At 46.1% G+C, this 26436-nt stretch overlaps 1 protein-coding gene and 1 long non-coding RNA gene across 2 annotated transcripts in view; one reads left to right on the top strand and one right to left on the bottom strand.

Moving 5' to 3' along the window:
• Positions 1-26436, top strand: part of LOC135903023 (synaptogenesis protein syg-2-like) — a 293419-nt gene that overhangs the window by 94799 nt on the left and 172184 nt on the right. The gene's annotated exons all lie outside the window — the stretch shown is intronic.
• LOC135902987 (uncharacterized) lies at positions 2007-7858 on the bottom strand. The gene is made up of 3 exons (XR_010564678.2): positions 7729-7858; positions 4914-4976; positions 2007-3224 (listed from the first exon to the last, which is right to left on the bottom strand). It is a non-coding gene; the product is annotated as an uncharacterized lncRNA (long non-coding RNA).

Raw genomic sequence — 26436 nt, 5'->3', positions numbered from 1 at the left:
CTTTGCTTAACCAAAGCTTGGTTATACATTTAAAACGCGGAAATACTGCCTAGGTATCACTGACCTTGTTTCGTGTTCAGAAACGGGGGAAAAAAAGACAGGAAGATGATTCACGCATTTCGGTATTGCATCAGTTTTATCTGATTTCTTCAGATATAGCATTGAAAAAGAATTCTTCAACGGACATCAATGTGTTCCAAAAGTAATTAAAACCTCTTGATTTAATTCCTTAAGCGTAAATGCTTTTTTCATTAGCACATACAAAAAAGAAATGGAACCAATGGAAGAAACTGGCGCGCGCTTTCTCCCCTCGGTCATCCTTCACGCGTCTAGACTTGTTTCTTATCCTTTGCGTTTCGGTGAAGCGTTCTTCATGTGTTGACAGAATAATGCGTTATACGACAATAAAGTCAGCGTGAATCATTTGAATTCAGTATGCGATTTCATAGGTCTGTCTGTGAGAGATGTAAATCCAGCTCTGTTCGCAATGCTGGACAAAAAAAAAGTAAAAGCGGACACGTGCTTAAAGGGAGACAAGAGTAAAGAAACGAAAGTAATGAAAGTCAGAACAGCGAGCGCAGTAGCGAATCACAATTGGAGTAAGATGGCTTAGTGTAAATAATCTCTAGATGAGCTGTTAAAACGCTGCGTGAAGCTCATTTCATGCCAAGTACGTCGTCACCTTTCCCGCTCACTGGCTTCCTCCTTGAGCAAAGTTGACTGTAAGCTGTGTGCATTAGTCCTGGTAGGCAGCTCCTCCCCTGCACACTCTTTTACTCAGCCGGCTTAATGACCTCGCTTCGTCAACCTACGCTGGCGAGATTAACGCTCAATTTCTGTCCACTGTCTGCTGGCGCCTCGTTGGCGTGCGTTTCCTCGTTTGCCGTGGCGACCTATATATAGATCGTTGCACGCGGGCGTATAAACTTGACAATGGTTTCGAAGAGCCCAACTCAACCTTCGCGCCTTGGTCGCTTGATTCCGCCGTATTCATTAAAGGCTCTCGCCCTATTTGCCACCCGGCGTTCTTTATAAGTGCTGGGGAAAACTTGCGTTCAGTTACGCGGCTGTCCCAAATTCGGGAGGCTCGGTGCTTAATGAAAACTTTTCAGCGGCTGCAGCGACGGTCTCGATGAGGCTCCAATTAGGACGGCTGTTTGTTTTCAGCGAGCAGGGCCGGCTCGCTTCCTGGTATCCTCCCTTCACTCGCGTTTCTTGTTTCCGCTGTAACGACGGGGTGGAACAACTAAATTGCGCTTGTTCGTTCGAGCCAGTCGGCGGAGCGTACTCGTGGTCACGTTCCCGGCGCTGGCCGCCGCCCATCCGCGCCCCGTCACTTTATAGATTGCGTCGCAGCGTCGTTTCGTGCCGCGCCTGCTGCCACAATAGTCGTCGCGCCCGGGACCCGGCGCTGCGAGAGCGCCGCGGAAACACAATGTTGGAGAACGAGGGAGAGCGGAAAATGTGAGCGGCCGATACGGGATACGGAGTAGATCTTTCCGCGGATAAGCGTTATACGTTCCTCTTAAACGATGCGTGCCCGTGAAACTGGCAGAGCAATTATGTAAAGGAAACGCGAGTCAACTCTAACGATGACTACGTGACCGCACAGTTCGGAGGAAGATGATGCGATCATGCAATGTTTTTTTTTACAGTTTGTTTGGCGGCTCTTCAATTCGTAATGGGGAGCTGCTGAACGCCGCTCGTTACTCGGTGCCAGACTCGTGACTTTTAACGCTATGACTTCCCCTCGCTGCTGTCTATACGCCACATTTATCTACACTACCATCATTTATCATGGCTTTCGTTTCAGGTTTCTGTAATTTCGTTTTATTATATCAGCCTACACACAAGCTGACTATGTGAAGGTAGTTTAAAACTGCTCGAACAACGAGGACAGCCAAAGAAACACACAACGCACCGCGAGCGTGGACTGCCAACTGTTTATTCATGAATCAGAGTTTAGGCTATTTCAAGCAGGATCCCCAGCACATGACCACATCGTCACTCACACTTGTGCAGATAACATAAGAGAATTCTGCAGACTAACTGTAACACAGTTTCCACCGATTAAACATGAGGGAAAAACAACCCAACCAATCTGTTGTGCGCACAAACATTGAGCGATCAAAAAATGAAGACGGCATGTGTCATAACAGTAACCGAAGTGTAGGCAATAAGTGAGTGAATGAAAAATGAAAAGGCGCAATGGTACCTGTAAAACGTAGTTGCAACAAGGTCAACACTAGGGACGTAAAAAGGACAAAATATAACGAACATGACAGAATGAAAAGACAACTATTAACTGAAGTAAAGGTGAAGGTGAAACTATTAAAACCCGGAAACTTGTGAAATGGCATGAAAGAAGAGTAATGAAATACGTTAATATATGATGAAGCTCAGCATGAACTCACGAACTCACAAGTGGTTTCCCAAAAAACAATTTCTTCGTTTAAAAGCGAAGCAGACGGCATGCTGACACACTTGTCGCTAGAGTTTGTAGTGTGAAATGCTTCCACAATATCCCTTTCTTTCTGGTCTCTCGATCTGAACAAAAACGTCGTGTTGTCCAAGATCGGCTTGCAAGGAGTCTTGTTTACCCTCGCCTGTACCTTTACATCCTCTGCAATGTTGGGCTAAGGTGCCTCCTGCGTTATTCTTTACGTTCCAGTTATGTTCACTTGCCCCATTGTAGAAACACCTACCCGTTTGTCTAATGTAGAACCTGTCACAGGTGAGAGGAATTAGATAAACAACCCCCTAAATGCACTCAGTTAACTGTTTATCGTACTTCGTTGTGCACTGAGGCCTACGCTTTCTTTCTTGCGTTACCAAAGGACACACTCTGCTGAGTTTACATGGAGTCGAGAAGACGACCTTGACCCCGTAACGACTCGCCACTTTTTTAATGTTGTGCGAAACGCGATGAATGTAGTCCATACCTGCAGTTTGCCTTTATTCAAAGTCTCATTATGTTTTTTGAGACTTTTTGTTTCTGCAAGAGACTTTCACACGCACAGGTCACCGAGATTCTCAGAGTAGCCGAGGCACCATTAACGTCACGTTGGATGGACAAACTAAATGTTGCAGATCTTCGCTTCATTCCTGTGAAGAGGTCGAACGATGACTTCTATACTGATTGATACCAATGTGCACATGATACCTTGGTTTGCATATAGCAATTGCGACTGACAGTTTTTTCGCTCCAGATGACCACGGAGTGCCTATGGAAGTAGAGAGGCGATGTGGCACGGTAAGGACGAATGCAATACATATGGCCAACATAACCCGTAGGAAAGTTTCTCTAATGACAAAGTTCACATATAGCGTGGTCCTAGAGACGCGCTTCCACAAATAAATAAAGAAAAAAAGGCAAAGCAAGAGAAGAGAAAAGAACACGAAAAAAGATGAAAAACAAGAATGCAGAGCGTCGAACTGAAGACTGCTCCTGTATTATGCTAGTTTAAAAACGCAGTGAGTCCAGACCCCGTTCTTATAGATTTTCTCAAAGTGCGCAGGTGGCGAAAGAAACACCTTCAAGTCTCTTCATTCGAAAGTAGTGCGTTGCAGAATTGGGAGACTTGTTGTTTGCGCGCTTCTGAGCTGTCTGCTAAGCCCTTTTTGATTAGACGGTAGGAAGTGGTTGTTCTCCGTGCACTATAGACGCTGTGAAATGAAGATTAAAAAGGTAAACAGACCGTATAGCACCACACATATGAGGAAGGCTGTAAGCCACAATGGCTCTGTAATGACTGCTGGGCGTACGTATTTCAGTTTTTTTTTGATGATTTCCTATAGTCGTAAGTAAAACTTTTTCCATACACTTAAACATTTTCAACGCCGATTGCTTGGTGATGATGTCGCGACGGGGTTGTAACTTGGAAGGCAGTATAATTATTATCACTAGCTTCTTCTGTACGGGTTCGTTGTGCGGATCAAAAGTTTGGAACAGCAACGCAGTAAACAGGCTTATGAACGAGGCACATGTTTTTTACCTGGTGCTGCAGTTCTTTATTCGCTGCTCCGTTCCTTTTCAAACGCATGTGGTCAAAAGCGCGAAAGGTAAAGGGAGAAAGCAAGAAAGAAAAGCGTCATGTAGCGCAGTGAACACTCGCCCATTACTATTGTCAGGTTTTTGCTAATGTTCGCGCCCACGTTTATTAAGCGCTGCATATGGCTGCTCCCACTCTTATAGTTTCCATCATTCCAACGCGCTTACGTTCCAGTTTATTTTTTTTATTTATTTATACAATACTGCGGACTCGTGATCCAAGCAGGGGGTTCGATACAAATACAAAATTACAATACAAAATACAATACAAAGCAACGATAATACAGGCTCAGAAAGATTACTTCACATTGCACTTGCTTTGATAAGGCAGTTCCATTCACTAATGGTTCTCGGGAAATAAGAAAACCTATATAGGCCTGTGCGAGCAAAATATAGGATTAGAGCGTTTTCATTGTGGTTCGGGTGGGCCTGCTAGTTAACGGTGACAAATATGTTGATGCATCTAGCGCTAGTTTGTTTTCCAAGAGTTGGGAAAAAAATTCTAATCTCAATTTTTGCCTTCCTGCCTGTAAAATAGCAGTATGCCATTTGCTTGCATTAATTTGGAAGGTGAGTCTAACGCTGAAAATTTATTAAAAATAAATCTTATGGCCTTTCTATGAATACGTTCAAGACAATCAATGTTGCGCTTAGTATGAGAATCCCATAGAATGCACGCATATTTTAGTCTTGGCCGTACAATAGCAGTATAGCAGAGCAGCTTAACATTAGTGGGAGCAGTTTTAAGTTTATGTTTAAGGACACAAAGCTTGCGCAAGGCCGATGAACAAACATTACCAATATGAAGATTCCAAGACAGGTTTTAAGTGAGTGTTACACCGAGATATTTATAGCAACTTACTTCTTGAAATGGTGAAGTCCCTAATAGGTAGGTATATGACAGCAGTTTTTCTTTGGCGAGTTACTGGAAGGCAGACACATTTGCTCGTGTTAAGGGTCATTCCCCATTTTACACACCATTGATGTATATTGTTCAGACTAGTGTTGAGATCGTTGTAATCGTCAGTAGAACTAATTTCTTTAAACAAAACACAATCATCAGTAAACAATCTTATCTCTACACCAGGGCGAACAACATCAACAATATCATTAATATACAATATAAAGAGCAAAGGGCCTAACACGCTGCCCTGAGGTACACCGAATGTGACCGGAATACAGCCCGAGTGTTAACCCGCTACATCAACGCAGTATTTGCGATTATTCAAGTAGGCTGAAATCCAAACAGCAAGCTAGTATATGTGGAATGCCTATTGTTTCAAGTCTGAAAATGAGTTTACTATGAGGAACTTTATCCAAGGCTTTGCGAAAGTCCAAGAAAAGCATATCTATCCTACCGTGTCTATCAAGGGTCAATGCCAGAGAACGAAATAATGTGACGAGTCGAGTTACGGTTGATAATCCTTTCCGAAATCCATGCTGATCTTTGGTCAATATGCAGCGTTCCTCGAGGAAGTTTGTTATACTAGTAGCTAGGATTTGTTCAATAATTTTACAGCATTTCGAAGTTAGTGAAATAGGACGGTAATTTCCTTGTGTCAGGTGGTCTCCCTTTTTAAAGATGGGTACAATTCGCGTTGTCTTCCAATCACTGGTTAATTGTGATGTCAGCAAAGAAGGGCGAAAAATATTAACCAAAAATTTAGGAAGCGGTAAAGCATATTGTCGTAGGAATACGTTTGCGATATTGTCAGGAGCGCGTGAAGTTTTGGTTTTCAAATTTAGTAGCAGGTACCACACGAGTATAAGAAATGAGGGCGCATCTGCACATGAAAAGACTGTCGTGTTTCATGCATGCACAGTTTGAAACGGAAGTGTTAAACACGCTCTGGAAATATTCATTGAAATGCTCGGCAATGGCTCTCTGATTTGTTACGTTGATTCCGTCGACTGACATATGTGATAACGGTTTTTTCTTTTCGCTGATATAATTCCAGAATTTACTAGGGTCACTTTTGATAAAGTTAAGCAGGGAAGTTCTGAAGTAATACTCTCCGAGCTGTGCACAGCTCGAGCGAGATTGTTCTGCGCATCATATATCAAATCTGCCGGTGCCTGTCGTTTATTTTAATTGCTTAACTTTGTGTTTCATCTGAATAATGGCGAGTTATCCGAGGTGTTTACTTGTTAATCTTTTTCGATATGGTTGGGACAAAGTTATCTAAGCGGAAACGACATTTCTTTGAACCGTGTCCAGAGTACGCTGACATCTGAATTATCAAAATCGGTAAAATATGTTTCCATATGTTCAATTATACGTACATCGTTAGCCCTAGAGTAGTCTTTAAAGCGACGAAGTAATAGATTTTTATGTCTGGTTACTGGAACAAGAGCAAAGGTAACGCATACGAAGTTGCGATCAGAGAGACCTTGTCCTACTGCCACATTGTGTTGAGAGAAATTGCGGTTAATAAACACTAGAGCCAATATTGAGGTGGAATCGCCCTGTATTCGCGTTGGTAGGTAACTACTTGTAACAGGTCAGCTCAAATACAATTATACTGTGACCCCAGCAAGTCACCTTAATACATCTGCATTCTATTTCGTAAACATCTTCCATTAAAACAGATTTGATACAGATTTTAACTAAAACTGCTACACCTCCTCCCCTAGTGCGCCTGTCTTTACGAAAGACAGTATAGGATGGGGAGAAGACGTCATTATCGGGCAGTTGATCGTGCATCGAAGTCTCAGTAACAACAGTGATGTGTGGATCATGTTGCAGCAGAAATATAACGAAAGCTTCAGTTTTACTCACAGTGCTTCGGGTACTAATATTTAGTAGCCTTAATTGCTTGTTACAAGGCGCTAGGGCAGGTCATGTGTGCGGCTTGGTCGAATGACGCTCTCCTGCCTTTACTCGCTTGTTTTGCGATTCATCCCAACAGAAATGTTTCTTTAGCGACTATAGGCCTGTCATGAACTCAGATTACTTTTCTATCTTGCTGTTTTTTGTTCTTAGCGCTATCCCACAGCAACGTCCATTTCTTTAGCGTCGTCTGTGAATATTCATTTTGAATAGACACTTTTGATCCCTTCACTTTTTTTGGCATTTTGTTCTCTTGCTCTCTTTTCATTGAAATTTTGAATGTGAATGATGATGGGCCGTTTACGGGACTGTTTCCCTAGTCGGTGAATACGTCCGATGGAATCGCATTTCACGCCAAGTGTTTCTGCAAATAATCCTTTAACTACTTTTTCCTTCAGGGTTGCATCAGTTTCATCAGGGCATTCGCGAATCCCGTGAATAATCAAATTTGACCGTCTGTTGCGGTCTTCGAGGTCGACAAGTTGTTTGGTTTGAAAGTTGACAATGCGTTCTAGTGAATGCAACGTATTTTCCGCTTTGTCGTTGTGAACAGGAGCATGTCGTTCTTGGGAATCCTTTTGCGCCGCAATGAAGCCATGCACCATATTTTTTAATTCAGTAAACTGCTTCTTGAGTTCAAGAACCTCATCATGAAGCTTGCCTTGACCCTTTCGCATTTCTTCATAGAGTTCTTTCTGTGTGGGGCCAGGGTTAGTTTCACATCACCGCATAAAATCAAACGACAAGCAATAAAACATTCATATGCTATATTCCGACAACGCCGAGGGGACGGCAGGACCACAATACCACGATAGTCGCTGCAAAATGAACTTGCGTTGGGACTAACCTGCACAAGGCAGAACAAAGTCGTGAGTGCCATGGTCGTGCCGGGTCCGCCGTGCCCACGAAAGTCGAAGGTGCGCGATGCTCCCTTTATAGCGGTGCCCATCGATGAAGTGGTGCCGCGCTGTACACTGGTGGCTGCCCTTAGGCAGCCTCCTGCGCTGCGCGTAGTTTCTTGCGCAGTCGTGGCGGCCATATCGTAGAGTGATAGTGACTCCTGATTATAACACACCGGCAGTTCGATGGCCCACTGGTCTTCATTACCGAGACAAAGCTTGCTGGTTCGCATATGGCCTGCAGTTGGGAGTGTGGCGAATCCGAGAATGCCCTGCACAAGGCAGAACGAAGTCGTGATTGCCAGTGTCGTGCCGGGTCCGCCGTGCCCAATTGCTCCCAGTATGGCAATATTGAAAATTTGCAAACTTTACAGTAGGTTTCCTCGCCAGCTGTATTATTATTTGTGTTGAACGCTGCTCTTTCGTCTTAGTGCCGTGCCAGTAGAAGGATTCAAGTTTTATCTTTCTTTATATTTTTATGTTTCAGTCGTTCTGTCGCCTTCGTCAAAGATGTAGTGAATGCTGTTGAAAGAAAAATATCTGCGGGCCAACGCTCGAGCTGGCAGGAGCGGTGTTTGATGGGCGACGTAAACGTAGAGGAAGTTTATCTCAAAGATAATATAACTTCACCAACGCTAACAAAAGAAAACCAACATGGTATCTTTGCTTTAGCAGAAACCACGCGAGGACATCTTTGAATGTAAACAAATATATATAATTTATATTCTGGGATTTTACGTGCCAAAACCACGATCTGAATATGAGGCACGTCGTAGTGGGGTAATCCCGAATAAATTTGACCAGCTGGAGCCCTTTAACGTGCACCCAATGCATGGTACACGAGAATCTTTGCATTCCGCCCCTCATCAGAATGCAGCCGCCGAGGCCGGGATCGAAGCCGCAACGTCGAGCTTAGTAAAGCAACAGCATACACTGGGCTACCGCGGCGAGGCTTTAAACGTACATGTACGTGCCTTGTTGACGTGTTCTCCCGCCATAAGGCGTGCGTGCTTTATACTAGGTGCTTTTTTTTCTGCCGTCTACTTAAATGTAGCTGTTCGCCTAACTTTTAAATGCTGGTTTATCGTGATGCGGGGGAACCAATCAATTCATTGTTAAATTTTTTTCTAATATTTGACGAGTTATCAAGTATACCTCACCTCTATGCTGGGGACAAAGCGCGAAAAGACTACTTTGAGCAATTAAGAAAAAGAAGAAAAAAGCGTGCAGCTGTGTATTCCGCGCAAAATACGTTGCTGTATAGCACATGTGTCCCCAGAGTTCTATTTATAAACGCAGCTCGTAACAAAGGAAATACGAAGGGGGAAAAAATCTGTGAGGGCACAATGCTCTCCGATAAATTCTTTACGAACTTCTGGCGCGCTTTTTTACAGCCAGCTGGTCTGCGCAGCTTACGTTCAGCGTAAAGACCACGAGGGGCTGATTACGTCGAACAAAGGGCCAGGTCACCTTTCTCGTAGTGACTGCGTATCGAATGAAACTCCTAAGTAGTTCGTATGACGTTGCGTCAGACTGTTCGAACGCCCACCACGCTTACTGCGAAAGGTGATGCGATCGCATCTAGCGGGCCTTTCATCAAGTTTCATCGAATTTTCGTCATGCAGAGGCGCATACAAGTATAACGCACGGCCGCAAGTAAGGCTGGGCCAACACACGCGTCGCGCCGCCCATGGTTCAGAGCTGTTCTTTGTCAGGGGCTGTAGTACCGACACGATAGTGCGTGGTTAAAGGCAGACTTTTGCCCTTCTGCCGGTGCGCAGAACCTTTGTCGGTTGGTCATACCGATGAAAATAGCTCTACCACTCACGTACCTCGATAGTATTCCAGGTCGAGGGTGGCGTGCGAGAAGGCCCGCCGCTTCGTTTGCGAAGTTCCCCTTTTGCCTGTGAGAGAGAGAGAGAGAGAAAGGCAAAGGAAAGACAGGGAGGTTAACCAGAGATTATCTCCGGTTGGCTACCCTGTACTGGGGGAGGGGAAAGGGGAAGCGATAGGTGAGAGGGAGAAGGATTAAAAAAAAAGAAACTACACACACTCGCACGTACACACAAAATGTTTCTGTGGGCACTGTCACGCAGCCCGCAAAGGCGTTCCTACTGTGATGCAGCGCACCGTACAATCCTGAGTCACACAGTGAAGTCACAATCTGTCAGAAAGTCCAGTGTCTGTGATTGACAGCTGGAGCCAAGGAGCTTTTGTGAAACAGTATTGCGTCCTCTTCCCTCATCAGACTAGAGGTGTCGCTTTCGCGAATCACTAATACGCGCTCTTACCACAAGGCGATGATTGATATGCTGCCCCGTAACGATCATATGTGGGACACTGCATCCGCACAGAACGCCATAGGAGATCGGCCAGTTTATAAAAGCTGCGATGCATTAAACATTCAGTAGTCCGCCACCGTGTGTTTTTGCATAGTGTGCTTAAGTTTCGTGCCCAAACCGACTCCAAAGTTAAACAAACAAACAAACAAACAAACAAACAAACAAACAAACAAACAAACAAACAAACAAAAGATAACGCTGATCAAGTAAAGTTAGAATCATTCATCAAAACTTCTTTTTGGGCGAGTTGGTTCAGCAGCGCTTGTGTGTACGGGTCTCCCTTCTTGTGGTCGCCTGTTTGCGCTGTTACCCATATGTTTCAGGATCATTAATTAAATATTTCAAAGATGACCTCAATAATGTATATGTGAGTTCTTCGATGAGAAAAGTCAATCCTTGTGTCCGGACATTGCAAGTACGCGAAATAAAAGGCACGAAATGCGTCGCAGCGAAACAGCCTCTTGCTACGTGTGACCCTGCCTCTCAAAGTTCTGTCCCTATCTCTCAAAGTATCGCACCTTGCTTTCTCCTTGATGCTGTTGTTGAAGTCATGGGCCTCGTTTTAGTCACAGAGATGAAAATACAATTTTCGCACAGAGGCAATGCAAAGCAATCCACACCACCTTACTATTATTACTATTGTCTGAAGGCGAAAATGGAAAAAATAGGATGTCGAAGAGTCTGTTGGCCACACCGTAACTCTCTAGCATGAAAGCTGATAGCTAAACAGTGGCCGGGAGGAGATACGCTGGCTGTAAGGAGAGGGAAAATTAGACAGTTAAAATGGTGTAGAAGTGGTTGACAAGGGCGACAGAGAAAGCCCGAAGAAACGAAAAATGCGGAGATGTCAACCAGAACAGAAAATTTGGATTGAAACACTCACCGCCGCAAACACAGTCAGAGGAGCAGTAAAACAATGACTATGCTAGAAAGTAAAGTAGTCATACCAGTTATACAGAACTGTGGAGTAGCCCGTGACATGAGCGCCTACGGGTCTAGGATTCCATCGCAAGATGTTAGAGTAGAGGGGCGGCGACTATGGGACTTGTGCGATAGTCGCAGTGCTGGCTTTGTCAAAGGGGTAGAGCTGTTGCGTGCAACTTCGAAATTTTGGGATTGCAGCCGGATGCGGTGCACCCTGTCGAGACAGTAGAGGACACAGTACGAAGTAATGAGGTGCGCAATGAATTTCGGGGCCATATCTTTGTCTTTAGCAGAAAAAAAGAGTACTTAGGTTATGGAGGTATTTGCATCAATACGCTACGAAAGGGAGATTAAAATAAATGACTGCGACTTCGCACACTCGGTTGGAGCCGCTCCTGAATGAGGGAGTGCAGTTGTTTCATTGACGCACGAGCAACGCCCGAGTATTGATATGCACTTGGCGGTTACGACTATGTGATACGAAATGGTGTACTAATACTGCATAAACATGACCCCAACGTTCTTTGTGTCACAGAGACAAACACTGTGTTATTTGCACAATGCGTGAAAGAAACATAAAATAACAAACATATGTACCCGCATGTGTAATTCGAAGTTGTAAGCGCTTTAAGATTTTGACAGTCTTTGTCGGAAACTTTCGCAATGCCTGCAGCGCACACGACTGAAGACAGAGCGGACCTACCCTTCACAATTTCGCGCGTCGGTAACTGGGTTTCTAGACATGCTATTTTTCGTAGCGACACGATAGCAGGTAGCAGCACATAGACTGCGCCGTCACTCACTTTTGGTCTTTCAATAAACCAGCTACAAAGATCGGACAATGCAGTACAGGAAGTTGCCTTCTGGATAGTTGGAGGAGGAGGAGGAGGAGGAGGAAAAACTTTAATCTGGTCCTGTACAAGGTGTTGCCACCTGCCTGGCTAGTTCCATGTTGGGACCGGGAGGTCAAGCCTCCTAGCCCTATCACGGGCGTACTGGACAGCCAGGACTTGAGGGATATGATCAGGAGATCTGATCATTCCTAAAAACCGATTCCGGGAAATGCCAGGGCCGAGTGACCCACACTCCCAGAGCAGATGTTCAAGCGTGCATATCTCCTGTTTGCATGCTTTGCATATAATATTCATGTCTGCAATGTTATACCATTTCTTTATTTGTGCAGGTGAATAATAAGACTCTGTCTGTAATTGTCTAAGTGTAACTGCTTGTGCTCTGTTTAGCCTATAGTGAGGGGGTGGAAACTCCCTCCTTCCCATGTAGTAATGTTTTGTAATTTCATTGTATGTAATGAGCGTATCTCTATGTAAGTTCTCCAATCCAACAGAATCAAAACCATATGTAAAAGCGGCCCGGTCTGTAAGGTCGCGGGCGACGCTGTTGGCCGATTCATTTGGATTGACGGGAATGCCATCAAGTGAACCAAGGTGCGCCGGGAACCAATAAATGTAACGTGTAACATTTGTTTGCCTTTTGTTAATTATTCTCGCAGCCTGCGGGGCAATCTTTCCCCTATTGAAAGCTCTAATAGCCGTTTTCGAGTCGCTATATATTTCGATGAATCTATCGTCTGTTAGTGCCAATGCAATGGCAACTTGTTCAGCGTCTTCAGGTTTGTTAGTGTAGACCGTGGCGCAGTTTGTGCAATTGCCCTGGTGATCTACTACCACCGCCGCGAACTTAGTTAGATCTTTGTAGGCAGCCGAATCGACAAAGCAGGCTCCTCTGCCCCCTTTATCCATTTTCTCGATTAACATCCTGGCTCGTGCGACTCTCCTGTTGATATTATGTTTTGGGTGCATATTCCTGGGTAGAGGTGCGACAGTTATGTTGTCTGCGAATTCTTGATTAACTTTAACGTACTGTGCTGAATCCGTAATGGGGTTGATCATGATCTTGTCCAGGATTGATCTTCCCGTGCTGGTTGTAGATAGTCTCGCTATTTGTGATGTTTCTTGAGCCTCCGCGATCTCCATGGTCGTGTTGTGTATTCCTAATTTGAGCAGTTTTGCAGTGCTGGTTCGAATTGGGAGCCCCAATGCGCTTTTAACAACCTTCTTGATCACTGCGTCAAGCTTTTTGAGTTGAGACTGCGTCCAATTGTACATGGCAGCGGCGTATGATATATGACAGAGTACGAATGAGTTGATTATCCTGATGAGGTTATCTTCTTTCATGCCCTTGTGCATTCCTGCCAGGCGCCTGATCATCCTGCACGCGTTATCCGTTTTAAGGGTGATTTTCTTCACCTCGGTATGGTTTCCACCGTTTGCATCAATGAAAAAGCCTAGTACCCTGATCACGTTGACTCTGGGTATATTGGCACCATTTTCTGTATGTAGGTGTATATTGCTTTCCGATAGAGGTTTCCAGCCCTTAGGCCTGCCCCCCTTTTCACGTCTATAAAGTAGTAACTCCGATTTGTGGGGGGAGCACCTGAGTCCAGTGGGCCTCAGGTATTCTTCCACCGTCTTGATCGCTTCAGTCAGTGCGTCCTGTATCTGCCCTTCACTGCCACCAGCACACCATACAGTGAGATCATCAGCATATATGGTATGGTCAATGCCGTTAATCTTGCCCAGCTTTCTGGACAGACCAATCATGCACAGGTTGAAAAGGACGGGAGAGATCACCGATCCTTGGGGGGTTCCTCGATCTCCGAGCTGAACCACTTCCGAGTTTGTGTCTCCGACCTTTATCTTCGCCGTGCGTGCTTCGAGAAAGGATTTGATGTATTTAAACATCCTCAACCCGAGTCCAATGTCTTCTATCGTTCTGAGGATGTACTCATGCTTGATTCTGTCGAACGCTTTTTCCAAGTCTAATCCCAATATGGCCTTAGTATTTCTAGAATATCCGTCGAGTATGTGGTGTTTAATTTGCTTCATGGCATCCTGCGTGGAAAGTGCAGACCTAAAACCCAGCATGTTGTGAGTGTATATATTATTGTCTTCTAAGTGGTCTTTTAGCCTGTTAAGGATTGCGTGTTCAGCGACCTTCCCCACGCATGATGTAAGTGATATTGGCCTTAAGTTGTCCAAGCTTGGAGGTTTACCCGGTTTGGGTATTAGTATAACCTGTGAAGTTTTCCATTCTTCTGGGACTTCGCCTGAGATCCATGCTTCATTAATGAAGTCTGTCAGCGATTCAATGGACGGCTCATCGAGATTTCTAAGTGATCTGTTTGTTACTCCATCAGGACCGGGGGCTGAATTTCGATTTAGTTCACTTAACACCCTCCGGATTTCGGATATGGTGAAGGGTTGGTCGAGTTCCGGTTGAGCGGCTCCCCTGTATTCTGATGGAAGTGGCTGGTCCTGCTCATTTCTAACTGGTAGGTATTTGTCAATTAGTTGTTTGGTAACTGTTTCGATGGGCTGATCCCTAAGGGCTACGTGTATGGCTCGGGCAAGGCTGTGTCTTTGGTTGGCTTTAGTGCCTTTTTCATCCAGCAGATGTTTGATCAATTTCCACGCCTTGCCGTTCCTGATTTGCCCATCGATTGACTCACAAAACTCGTCCCACTGTTGCTGGCAGAGGGTGTTACAGTATTGTTCGATTTGTTTGTTAAGTTCTGCGATTCTTTTTCTGAGCCTACGATTTAGCCTTTGTGCCCGCCACCTTCGGGTTATGGCTTCCTTGGCTTCTATTAAGTGGGCAAGTTTCGAGTCCATTGCCTCTACATTAGTATCTGTAACAATTCTTTTGGACGCTGTTTTGATGTCCCTTCTGATGCCCTCACACCAGTCTCTGAGATTGAGTTTGGTGGTTTCTTTTCCGCTTTGGGCTCTTAATTTACGAAAAAGGTCCCAATCTACGACCTCGAATTCTCGAGTTCGGCCTTTCTCAACTTCCAGTGTGACTTCTATTACGTAATGATCGCTGCCAAAATTCATGTTTGTATTAGTCCATGAAACATGCTCTGTGTTCTTAATGAACGTAAGGTCAGGTGTGGTGTCTCTGCAGACAGAATTGCCAAGCCTTGTAGGATGTGTCTTATCCGTGACTAAGACCAGGTCTAGCTCATCCGCGTGATTCCACAGATTCCTGCCCTTGGCATTCGTCCTAACGTAGCCCCATAGCTCGTGGGCTGCATTGAAGTCTCCTAATATAATCAGAGGTCTACTTCCAGCTAAATTAGTAGCCTTTTCGAATAATCTCTTGAAGTGTTGTTTCTGGTGTTTCGGATTACTGTAAATGTTGAGTACGAATAAGCTATTGTTCCTTTGATTTTTGTGTGAAGTTGGTACTACGACCTCAACCATGAGTTACTCTAGGTTTTTGTCTATGACGCCTAATTCATGTGGGATGTGTGTAAGCTGCTTATTTACAAGCACGTACAGGCCCCTACCGAACGTTTGACACTCTATGGCTCTGTATCCAGTGAGTGTGACATATCCATATCCTGTCTCTTGAAGTGCGATAATATCCGGTTTAGACTGAAGTGACCTAAGGTATTGCTGGATGATGGAACGTTTGTTATTGTACCCCCCGCAATTCCACTGCCATATTCGAAATTCCCTCTTATTGTGAGCCATATTGCATATTCATCTCCCCCGCCTGGGGAGTTAGTGTAGCTCTGAGGAATGACGACCCGCATTGTTCCCTTACGTCCATTGACATAGTCATCATTTCCAGGGTTTTAATTCTTTCGCCAAAAGCCTTCAGTCCCTCCTTAGGGTCATTCAGTGCCGTCTGTATATGGCCTACATTCATTGTCAACTGTGAGACACTGTCCATAAGCATCTGCATGTTGTCTTTAAAAGACGCCAGCGCTTGTTTGACTTCCTCCATCTGTGTTTCAGTGTTCTTGAGTTTACTTTCAACAGCCCTACGCTTGGCTGACATTGGGCCTTCACCAGCAGGCGCCGGGACTGGGGCTTCTTTGCGTGTATTAGTGCTATCTTTGTTTTCTGGTTGTTTAGCCTCGCTTAAGAGTTTCCTTATTGCCGTCATCTCTCTAATCATGTTCTGATTCATTTCCCTTAGTTCTGCATTCTCTTTCTTAAGTCTTTCTATTTCACGATCCTTACTTTGCTCTGGGGGTGGGTCACAAAGCATGGCACTTACCGGATCGGTACGCGCGTCGTCGGCCCAGATAAGTCTTGTTTTATTGTTGTCCCGGTGAGGAGGCGTCTTGTCCGCTATGGCCGTTCCCTTGACTTTGTCGGCCCATGTGGATCCGTTGATTCCTTCCCCGGGTTTCGATGCAGCCTGTTGGCTCCGATCTCTTGATCCGGATCGCGTCCTGGATTGGGATCTGGATCTGGGTCGGGATCTGGACACGCTTCTTCCCCTGGAGCGTGAGCGACTGCGGGACCTGGACCTGCCGCGGGACCTTGAGCTTGGCTGCGTGTCGTTATTGTCCTTGTTGACGTTGGTTGCTAGTGCTCTTTCGTTTCTCCGTTTTCTGACCACGTATGGAGTTGTATAGCGCTGCTTACACACTTTGTCCGCAGTTGGGTGTGGGCCACCACACAGTTCACACCTGGGTTGGCACTGATGTTTGTCAGTCGGATTCACTGCACCACAGCCTCGGCATATTCTCTCTTGCGGAGACGGGCACACATCAGCTCTGTGACCGAGCCGACCGCAAGCGTAGCATACGTCGACTTGTTTCTTGTATAGTGAACACCTTACAAGGACCGGGCCATATCTGACGAAATTCGGAACCTTGTGTCCATCAAAGGCGATGATCACCGTACCGGTATTCTTGATTCTTTTAACGGCGAGAGCCAAAGGGTTTCTTGAGTTGACTATGTTCTTCTCCAGCTCCGTCGGGCCATCTGCTAAGTCAACGTTCCTTATCACTCCCTTGCACGTGTTGTGAGGTGCAGCCTCATATGCGTTGATCTCGAAGCTGCATCCATTCAGGTTAATTGACCTGATTCTCACATATTTCTCAGCATTCTCTCGTTGCGGCGTACTCGCCACAATTATGTTTTGGTTCACGTTCGGGCATATGATGTCTGATGCAATGTGGTCCGAGCTTAGACCAGCTGCTTCAACGATGGTTTTGCCTATCTTGGTAGAGCCAATCTGGCTAATATTGAGTCCGCCGCGTGGTCGGAGTATGATTTTAAAGTGATCTTTCGGCAAGTATGGCATTCGGGATGCCCTGGCGACCCTGTTCTTGACTCGACTGCCGTTCTCGAATGTTCTAGGCGACGTAGCCATATGAGGCCTAGCTCCGGCTGAATTGCCGCTAACAGCGGATCTGGTAGAAATTCGCCTAGAAACTGCTGCCTGCCATCCGTACTCTTCGGTGCACTTGTCGGGAGGTAGTTCCTCCCCATCCATCATGACTTGCATGCCTGACTCGCCTCCAATTGCCACACTCAGGCAGCACCTGGCCTAGCGCGGCGGCAATGGTGGCTGCTCGAAAAAGTCTCTTAAAAAGTCTCTGGATAGTTGGACGATTGTATGGCTTAAACTGCCGAAACTTTTCTTTGACACGCTCAGATTTCATTTATATTTGTAGCTGTATACTGTGCACGTATTTACGCATTTTGCAACTCCACCTTCTGGCCATCATTGTTTACTCACTTCAACGCTGCACCTAACTGGATACGTTCTGGACGCTTAAGTCTGCTACCTTTATCGTTTGCACTTGAGTATTTGTATCCATTATCGGCACTTGGAAACACTGAATGAAACGAAGCGAACGATTCAAACATGCGCGAATGAATGACAGAGGTGACGCTTATTGTACTCCTTATTTTTCTTGAGTTCTAATGGGGCAAGTGGCCAACCAGCGTGAAGCCATGCACGGCTGTGGGCTATTAGGCTTTCAGTAATCTCGGAGGTGTTCCATAGCAAGAAGTCGTGAATACTGCATTGAAGCCGTTCAACGTACTCTGCACGTGCGTGTCACGTTTGTGCAAGAACCACATCCTCCAAGTTGCGATCATGTGAGCCAAATGAATTTTCGCGCACAATGAATTGAAATTCTCGCTTGTATCTTTATTTATTTATTTATTGAAGTATAAAGGTGCGATTGCCATGCAGTTTTTCTTTGAAACCTACAGATGGTCAATAATCCCAGTTGCCCACTAATGTAATGCAAACTAACGAAACAAATTTTCTTAACAAAGAGGGAGAGAGAGAGAGAGAGAGAGAGAGAGAGAGAGGAAACGGGCAACTTGCAAAGGAAGTCAAACATTTGTTCTTCTGACATGAAGCACACATTAAAACAACGATCAGGTGGAGATCGAATTGGGGCGGCCGCAGAAGCTTAACAGGAACCAAAAAATTAAAAAAAGAAAGAATCATTGTACATAATTTCTGTCCACAAGATATTAATTTGAAGATATGGATGTGGATCACCACGAGTGGCAGAACATTAATTGCGTGACTAGTTTAGTCAAAATACTGAATATGGATTCGCCAGAGGGAATCTAGCATGTTTTTTGGTCTTTGTCAGAGTTGGGGTCAGGCATATATCAGAAAAGTTAGCTGGCCCATAGCGTCGTCCGACTCATCCACACTGTGGACGTTGTTGTAGGGAGGAACAAGTTCTAATCGAGAACGAAGAATACTGGGTTTATTTACAATATCTACACGAGGAGTGGAGAACGTTACGTCTCAACAGTCTAGCGTGACTCCGTTGAAGCAGCCCTGAGGAGCCGAAAAAGTCCGCTTATAGGGCCCCTAACCAGGCCTCACAGCAAACTTAAGTTATACGCTGGAAGTTGTTACGTGTTCTCTAGGAAGCGTTATGCCGCAAAAAAATTTTCGAATCGGCTCATTAATAATCGAGATAGAAATAATTCAGTGCCACGAACCCATGGTTTCAGAAGGTGAGCTTCTCTGCGAATATAGACGCCCTCTCCACTTGCCCCGTCTAGCCTCCGCAAGCCGGAACCCGAAGATCATGTCCCGCATACGTCACGGGCCCAGCCTTCATTTTTTTTTCTCTTCGCTTGTTTGGGGTGCGGCGCACTTCCGCTGATGGCGTCGCGCGCGAGCTGTTGTGGTTGTTTTGTTTTGAGCAGCGCACGATTTTGTGTGCTGTGCATGAGGACAGCTGACTAGCGGTATAAGTCAGTGAATACCGAGGCAGACACAAGTGGGTCACAGAGCATGATGGCGCGCTGGAACACAGTAAAAAATGACAGAATTTCGGTGTCTGCGCGGGCGACTTCACGAACATCTCTCCTAGTGCGGTGCGAAGTAAAATGAAAACGCGCGGGCATTCGGTTCGTGTGTTTTATTATTTCTCTAATGTTTAATTCGTCCATTCAAGCAACATGTCACACAAATAACAGATGTTGCCTCGAATAATTCTCGAAATCACGTGTCACCACAAGCGACGTCACAGCACAAACATGTGTACTTATAGGCGCTCTAGCGCATGTACGTCACCCTCCGGCTTGGAGCGCGGGGGCTGCGAGGAGAAGGCCAAACGGCGTTCGGTTTGAAATTTCAGAGCTTTCCACGGCGCGTAGCGATGTAATGCTTTGCAGACACGATCGTTATCGCGCATTGTATGCTCTGCGCTTGTCAGCCCAAAATGGCCAGACCTGATGAGGGACCCTTTACCTTTAGAACCCCTCTGTCCTCCCTACATTCATACGCCAGAGAAATCTGCCGTCACACCTTTGTCCACGCAGAGCATCCAAAATCGTCAAAGTACCCGCGTTGAGGGCGATTGTGCGCACAGTCACTCTAGCACCTTTGTTCACTGAACACGAAGAAAGCAGGGGAGTCTCGTAGACAGGAATTGTCACGCTTGACTCAAACTGGCGCGTCGAGGTTCCTGGGATGGCTCCGCCATTAGCGGCTTCGTCTATCGGACGGCCTTGGCCGCTAGCAGTGGCCGTGAGGAAGCGGCGTAAAAAGCCCTTTTCCAGGAGTTTCTTGCTCCCAGCGTCGAAGCCGGTAGCCGAGTGACATCCAATCAATCACGTGTTCGTCAAAACGTGTCTCGCCATGGTGTCGTCGCTTGTCTATCCCATAGGACGTATCGTTACCTTCAAGAAGCGATTCGTTGCAGTAGTGCAGGAGAGGCTACAAGGGCACTTCCCCCGCTGGCCGATCGTAACAAATTCTAAATATTTATTAACAAATAAGCGCAAGATAGACTGCGACAACCAAGCCGTTCGTGTAGGACACTTCGAAAAATTGCTGCGGCTTTTTTTCCTACACATGCTGGACGTAGTTGGGAAGCTATTGATCCTGCGCTTGATAAAACTGCCGTCTCATACAATGGCAGTTTGTCTTCCTCTATCTCTTATTCATTGCATTTTATAGTGCGCGATAGCGCACGCACGAAGTTTTGATTTCACAAGTTCTTCGGCTATACAGTAGGTCATGCAACTTTCTATGAAATACGATGTTTAGCTGCTGAATTATGAAACGTAATCAAGTCCAGGAATTATGATGGATGGACGTATTTTCTGAGTGCCCGCTTTCGAACCTGGTGGCGGTTGCTACCACAAAGCTGATTATATTTAGCTTCCTGCTGCTCGGCCCTTAAGACTCGTGCTAAGGAATCACTTTTGCTACTTTATTACTTTACTTTACTTTACTACTCTAAAAGGTAATGTCGTTCTTCACTTTATTTCATTCTGTGCTTTGCTTGTGTTTTTTTTTTGCGCAAGCCAGCCACTCGACCATACGTTCATTCACCCGTCCCATACTATACCTTTAAAGGCCAAGGCCTTCGCCAGGGTAAATACTCCCTCAATTACTTTTCGGGGGATGCTGCGGCATTCCAACAAGCCGTACTCAATGGTTTCTGCACCAACAGTCTGGAAAATTTCTGATATCAACCTACCCTCTCGAGCACCCTGATCTGACTCCAAATGGTGTAGAGCAGTGCAGAGAGTTTTCGTAAAGTTTCTGCTTTTTCTTTCAGTCTTTGCTGTTCAATGTATAATATAGTTCCCTAATTGGCCTCCTCTATCGCGCTCAAATCGAATATAACGGTTTCTGCATTCGTGAATTTATCGCGTTTACCCCAGTCACTGTCTATGCGGCTAGTATAAGAAAGGATAGTTTCCAGGTTATCTTTGTCTGCCGATTAGTCACCCTGCCTTTAGCATCTCATTTTTCTTTAGAGCTAAGCGTACGCTAAAGAGGGGAAACGGGCGGTGCTCCTAATGTCTTTCATGAAGGCTTGTAGGCCGCAAGAACCTGAGTGAGCGCGAACAAAGCCTAGAAACTTTTGTTGTGACAGTGGACGATAGTCCAATTAGCCTTTTTATGCATCCTTTTTCTCTCTCTCTCTTTTGAACTAAGCCGAAACAGTGCTACTAAACAAGCACTGTGTGTGTTCCTGTGTAGTAGCGCTGTTTCAGCTTAGTTCTAAACATGAACCAGCTAGCCCTGGGCAAGATGTTACTCATTTTTATTCCTCCGTTTTCTCCATTGTGAGTCAACGTTTCCTGTATTTTTTCCCCCAATAGAGAATCGCAAGGAACTTTTCCATTCATCTGCAATACTTTTGGTACGTCTGTTTTTATGGAAGGAAGTTCTTGCTCTGATTCTTCGAAAGATGCTCAGCCCACGTTTCCATGTTAACCTGTGCTGCTTTGTTTTTAGTGTCTCTATGTTTACTTAAAGGTGATACTCGCACAGCCCTTCGACAAATCTCTAGTTTCTATTGTACTTCAGACTCACGAACCATCCCATTTACAGCATATACAAGTTTTAAACCACGTGTCTTTTTCAGGCGCTTCGCACTACCTCGTGCTCATCGTGGCCCCATAATGCTCTCTAGACGAAGCCAAGACTATGTAGCCGAGTAAAGCACAGGGGAAATATCTGTTTTTTTAATATTACTACTAACGTTTGGAATTAATAAGAATGACTCTTACTGTTGCGATAATCGTGAAAGTCGTAATCAATGAAACGAAAATCAAATGAAATACAACGTGCAGCCGATGGGAGCTGAACTCACATCATCCACATGACGCGTGCGTCGTTCTGCCAATCGCAGCGAATTGGCTTCTTTGCGGTAGCCATCACCAGGAATAGGCAGCAGTGGGAGCCGTTGGACTGAACACAGCGCTACTTAATAAACTAGATTTACCATAAGGCATGAACCTGCGTGGCATATAAAAATAGTCAACGCAACTTGCCCGCAACACCTGCAATCGTCACGTCGCGCTGTTGGCTTAACCTTGTCATCGGTGGGGCAATCTTCAGCACATGCGCTTGCCGCGATGGCCCGGAGCCCTCCGAAGCAGCCTCCCCGCTGATTTTTCCTTGCGCTGCCTCTTGAAGACTTGGCCATGCTTGTTCCCGCATGCGCAGGTTTTCGCGTGACCCATGAGCTATGATTATCGATGCAACGTCATCGGGTGGGTCAGGCTGCCGGCCCACTATTTCAATCGGCAATTGACGCCACCTCGGCGATGGCGACGCAATTCAGTTACTGCGACGGCTGTCCTCTGTCAAATTTACGTGTTCGTGTGCGTATATTGAACAGTTAAAAATTAAATTATGGGGTTTTAGGTGCCAAAAGCACTCTCTGATTAGGAGGCACGCCTTAGTGGAGGACTCCGGAAGTTTCGACCCCCTGGGGTTCTTTAACGTGCACTTAAATCTAAACACACGGGTCTTTTCGCATTTCGCCCCCATCGGAATGCGGCCGCCATGGCCGGGATTCGATACCCCAACACTATAGCCACTGAGCAACCACGGCGGGTGTATTAGGCAGCTTTAGATTAGCATTTGCAACGAAACGCAACCGCATTACGTACGTAAAGAAATAGCGCCGTCCTAACTGCGCATGCTCCGATCATTATTGGGTTTCTGTGGTTTACGTGCGCTATGATAACGCACGTTATTTGGCGAGTTTAACGTTCGTAATGTTTACGGACGCCAAGAAATATTGTTGTCGAACACGGCGGCACCCATGGCTGCCGCTTCAGCGTGAATTCTCGTGATGGCTACGCCCTCACTCGCGTTGATCGCCAGTAACTATTCTAATGAGCTTTCGCTTTCTCTAAACTCACCTGAAAGGTTAGTTATGAGCGCATAGCGCATCCATTTTCTGAGATCCTTCGGAGATTCTGACGCCCGTAGGCTTAACGAGACGTGTCCGCGTAGCAACAGCAGGATGGTTGCTAATGGATCGTCTTGGCTTGAATATGTTTGGCAGGATGCACCAGACGGCGCCGTGTTTTATAACGTTTTTTTTTTTACGTTTGCGTTTCCGTACGGTTAAGTAAGAGACCTAAAAGGACGTGTACCGCAAGGTCCCGCAAAGGTGCTTACGTTTAACGTACGTAAGGCGACAAACGCTATTATAAAACTGTCTATTAAAGCTCGCCCCGGGGGCTTTAGCAAGCGCCACTCGCAACATTTGTCGCGGGTGTCTAAACTCATTTAAACCGAAAGCGTGACGTAGTTTGTAATCTGAGAAGTAGGAAAGTCGCCAACAAACCTTCGTATACTAACTGAAGAGATCAAGGCTGCTGCCTGTTGGTTGGCCACTTGCTTTTCCCGCTAGTATCCACAGACACGAAATATATTGATCTATTCCCTTATGTTGTTATTTATCCGGAATGTGTGGTTACTATAGTCGGATACAACTTTAGAAAAAAGGGGGCGTTTGCTCTTCCGTGGCGGAGGCACACGAGCACCTACCAATGCGCGCGCGCTGTGGACTAACGTTATCAGCCGGAAGGCCGCTGAGCTCGCCGACAGAGAAGATGGCCGCCCGCGCTTCGAACCGGGCGAGGTCGCGTCCGCTGTGTGCTTCAGCCCCTCGTCAGAGTGAATTCCAGAAATCTTTGTGATGGTCTATGATGCCGGAAATATTACTACGAGCTTACTATGCGGCATTTGTGGCGCGTGCGTTTATTCTGAGCCGTGATCCGGCGAAGGAACATTGCAGGGAGCATAGCTGGCGCTGTACTACGCTTTGCCTCCGGCGTGTTTGTTCCATGTTATTTTATTTTGCTCCCGAGTGAAGTTACGACGAGAAAAGTTTTCCAAAGACTGGTGCTTACTGTTAGTGGCGGGTGTGTTCGTGTACTGTGTCGCTGCGTTTTTCACCGGATGGGGTGAAGTGATGGAGCAAGACCATTCTCAGGAGAAATCAGAAAAGTGTGCGCGCATGAAACAAACTTACGAGCGTCTCAACAGAAAATATTTGCAGAAGAAGCCTTCAACGCAGAGATTTCTCGCCGTCAACTTAGCGTGAATGATCATTGTAACAGTGAGACAGCCGAGCGTCTAGCGACGATGTTCGAGCGTTGTGTAGCACCGTCGATTGATTGCTGTCCACCAGTGCTCACTTCACGCGCAAGCTGTAGAGTGCATGCTGTGAAATTGTGAAAACACAAACCAAAAAATATAAATTTTACGCTATTTAAAACCAAGAGTATTTATTTAAAACGATGAATGAAGCATTTTTGTGCCTTCCTGCCTCTACTCTATTCTCGCCCCAAGTTTGTAATGCTTGCGATAAATGTATTGTTTTATATAAGAACTTTTGCAATAGCAACTGATTCATGTTAAGCTTGGAAAATGAGTAGGAGATACGCCGTGCACATGTAAACAAGCGCAAAAGCCATGCAGAGCTGCTCTTTCTACTTTTGTCACTTGCAATGAAGCTAAAGAGCAGACGACGGGCAGCGTTGTAGAAGGCACGGCGTTATTTTTCGGTCGCTATCCGGCATGTGCTGTGCCAAATGAGAGCTCTACTAAACCAGTCATCAAAATACAAAAGTCTTTATTTATGCCGAGAATTACGCGTTTCAGGAGCACGATTTTTCGAGCGGGACTATTTTAGTCGCGGAGGCAATAGACTGTCGCGCTTCGGTCATCTGGGCGAAGCCTCCCCTTTTTCTAAAGTTGTATCCGACTATAATTAAATGTCACCATCTATGCACCTGCCTATATTACAACCATTCTGTAGTTCTCCGAATGTCTTATTCTGGTCTGCCTATGCTTGAAGCTGCAATTTTATTGGCACCAGAAAACTAGCTCCGACGGCGGCGTCTGCGTCAGCAGGCGTTTTGTATGTGCCGGCACCACGGACCCGAGCACATGAGGGTCACACCCCTGCGCGCGTAACCGTGCGTGGCTTAGCAGTGTCCGGGGGAAAAGGGGATCGTGGTGGTTGAGCCGATGCTGGGAGTTTGTGCCTTTAGGGCCCCTTGTTGGAGGCAACATGCCGTTTTGGCCTCGGCTTCACGTAGACGGCACCCTCGGACTGACCGACCCGGGGTAAATCGGTAGCTGCCTTTCCTTGCCTCTCTCCCTCCACCATCTTCTTTCTCTCTCACTTTCCATCTCTCCTGTCTTCGCTTCGTTTTACTTCCAATTTTCCAGCGAGCAATGGTCAACCTGGTGTAGCTTATCCAGCCTTGGGTCATAGATTATATAGAAGCTATATAGAGCTGGAATCTGCGTTTCCTTCGGGTCTCTCACCGCCCCTTTGTTTGCCTCGGTGGTGGGTGGCTAGCATGGCCACCGAAATTAGGTGACTATTTATCCTGAACCTTAGCGAATGCTTGGATGCCACGGTTCGCAAAGCTGCCGGGGCCGACAAACCTGTGCGAAGTGCGGCGTCCACGATCGCCCCTCAGATGACTGTTATGGCGCACTTCACTTCGAGCTTGGCCTACGTGGCAGAAAGAAAAAGATATAATCACACTCAAAGTAAAGGAAAATATTTCCTTCCAGGAAACGCAAAATTGCGTACCATTTCTTGATACTGCAAGATATCCTGATGGGGTGCGTAAGGAGGCAACGCCGCCGCAGACTCCGGCATCTACCCGTTGCACAAGGGGTGTGGACGCGGCCGTGCCACCAGCCCCCCGGCGACGGCAGCTAGCGCTGCTTCGCCGTCCCAGAATGAGGGCCCTTCGAATTCTGGTTTGGTGGCCTCGAAGGTTTTGTCTCTTCAGACGAGGTCTACCCCTAAAGCACTCCGCTCGTGTGAGCGGAAGCCCAGTGCCTCACAGGAGTCGATGGACACAAACCCAAGCCAGACGGCGCATCCAGCGCCTCGGGAGCGTCGAGATTATCACGACCGCTCCAAGAAAGACAAAGCCCAGATCACGCGGCCTGCAAAGGCTCCGTAAGCCAACTTGACTTCTCTTGACATGCAGAAAAAAAAGAAACAATATGGATACACAAATTGTACTGTGGAATGCGAGACATTTTATCCACAACCTCGGTGACATTAAAGAACTATTACAGAAATACAATCCAAAAATATATATGTAATACTGTGTTCAGGAGACGCATCGTAAATCTATTCTCCAGCAATACGCCATTTTCTGGAAATCTCGAGACGACACTGCTGCGTCGAACGGTGGGGTAGCAATAGTTGTCATCAAGTGTGTATCTTGTCAACATGTGGCCCTTTAGACGCCACTTGAGGCAGTGTCAGTTTGGGCAATTCTTTTT

This window comes from Dermacentor albipictus, chromosome 1 (assembly GCF_038994185.2).
Source record: "Dermacentor albipictus isolate Rhodes 1998 colony chromosome 1, USDA_Dalb.pri_finalv2, whole genome shotgun sequence".
Lineage (NCBI taxonomy): Eukaryota > Metazoa > Arthropoda > Arachnida > Ixodida > Ixodidae > Dermacentor > Dermacentor albipictus.
This window is presented reverse-complemented; position numbering and strand designations above follow the sequence as displayed.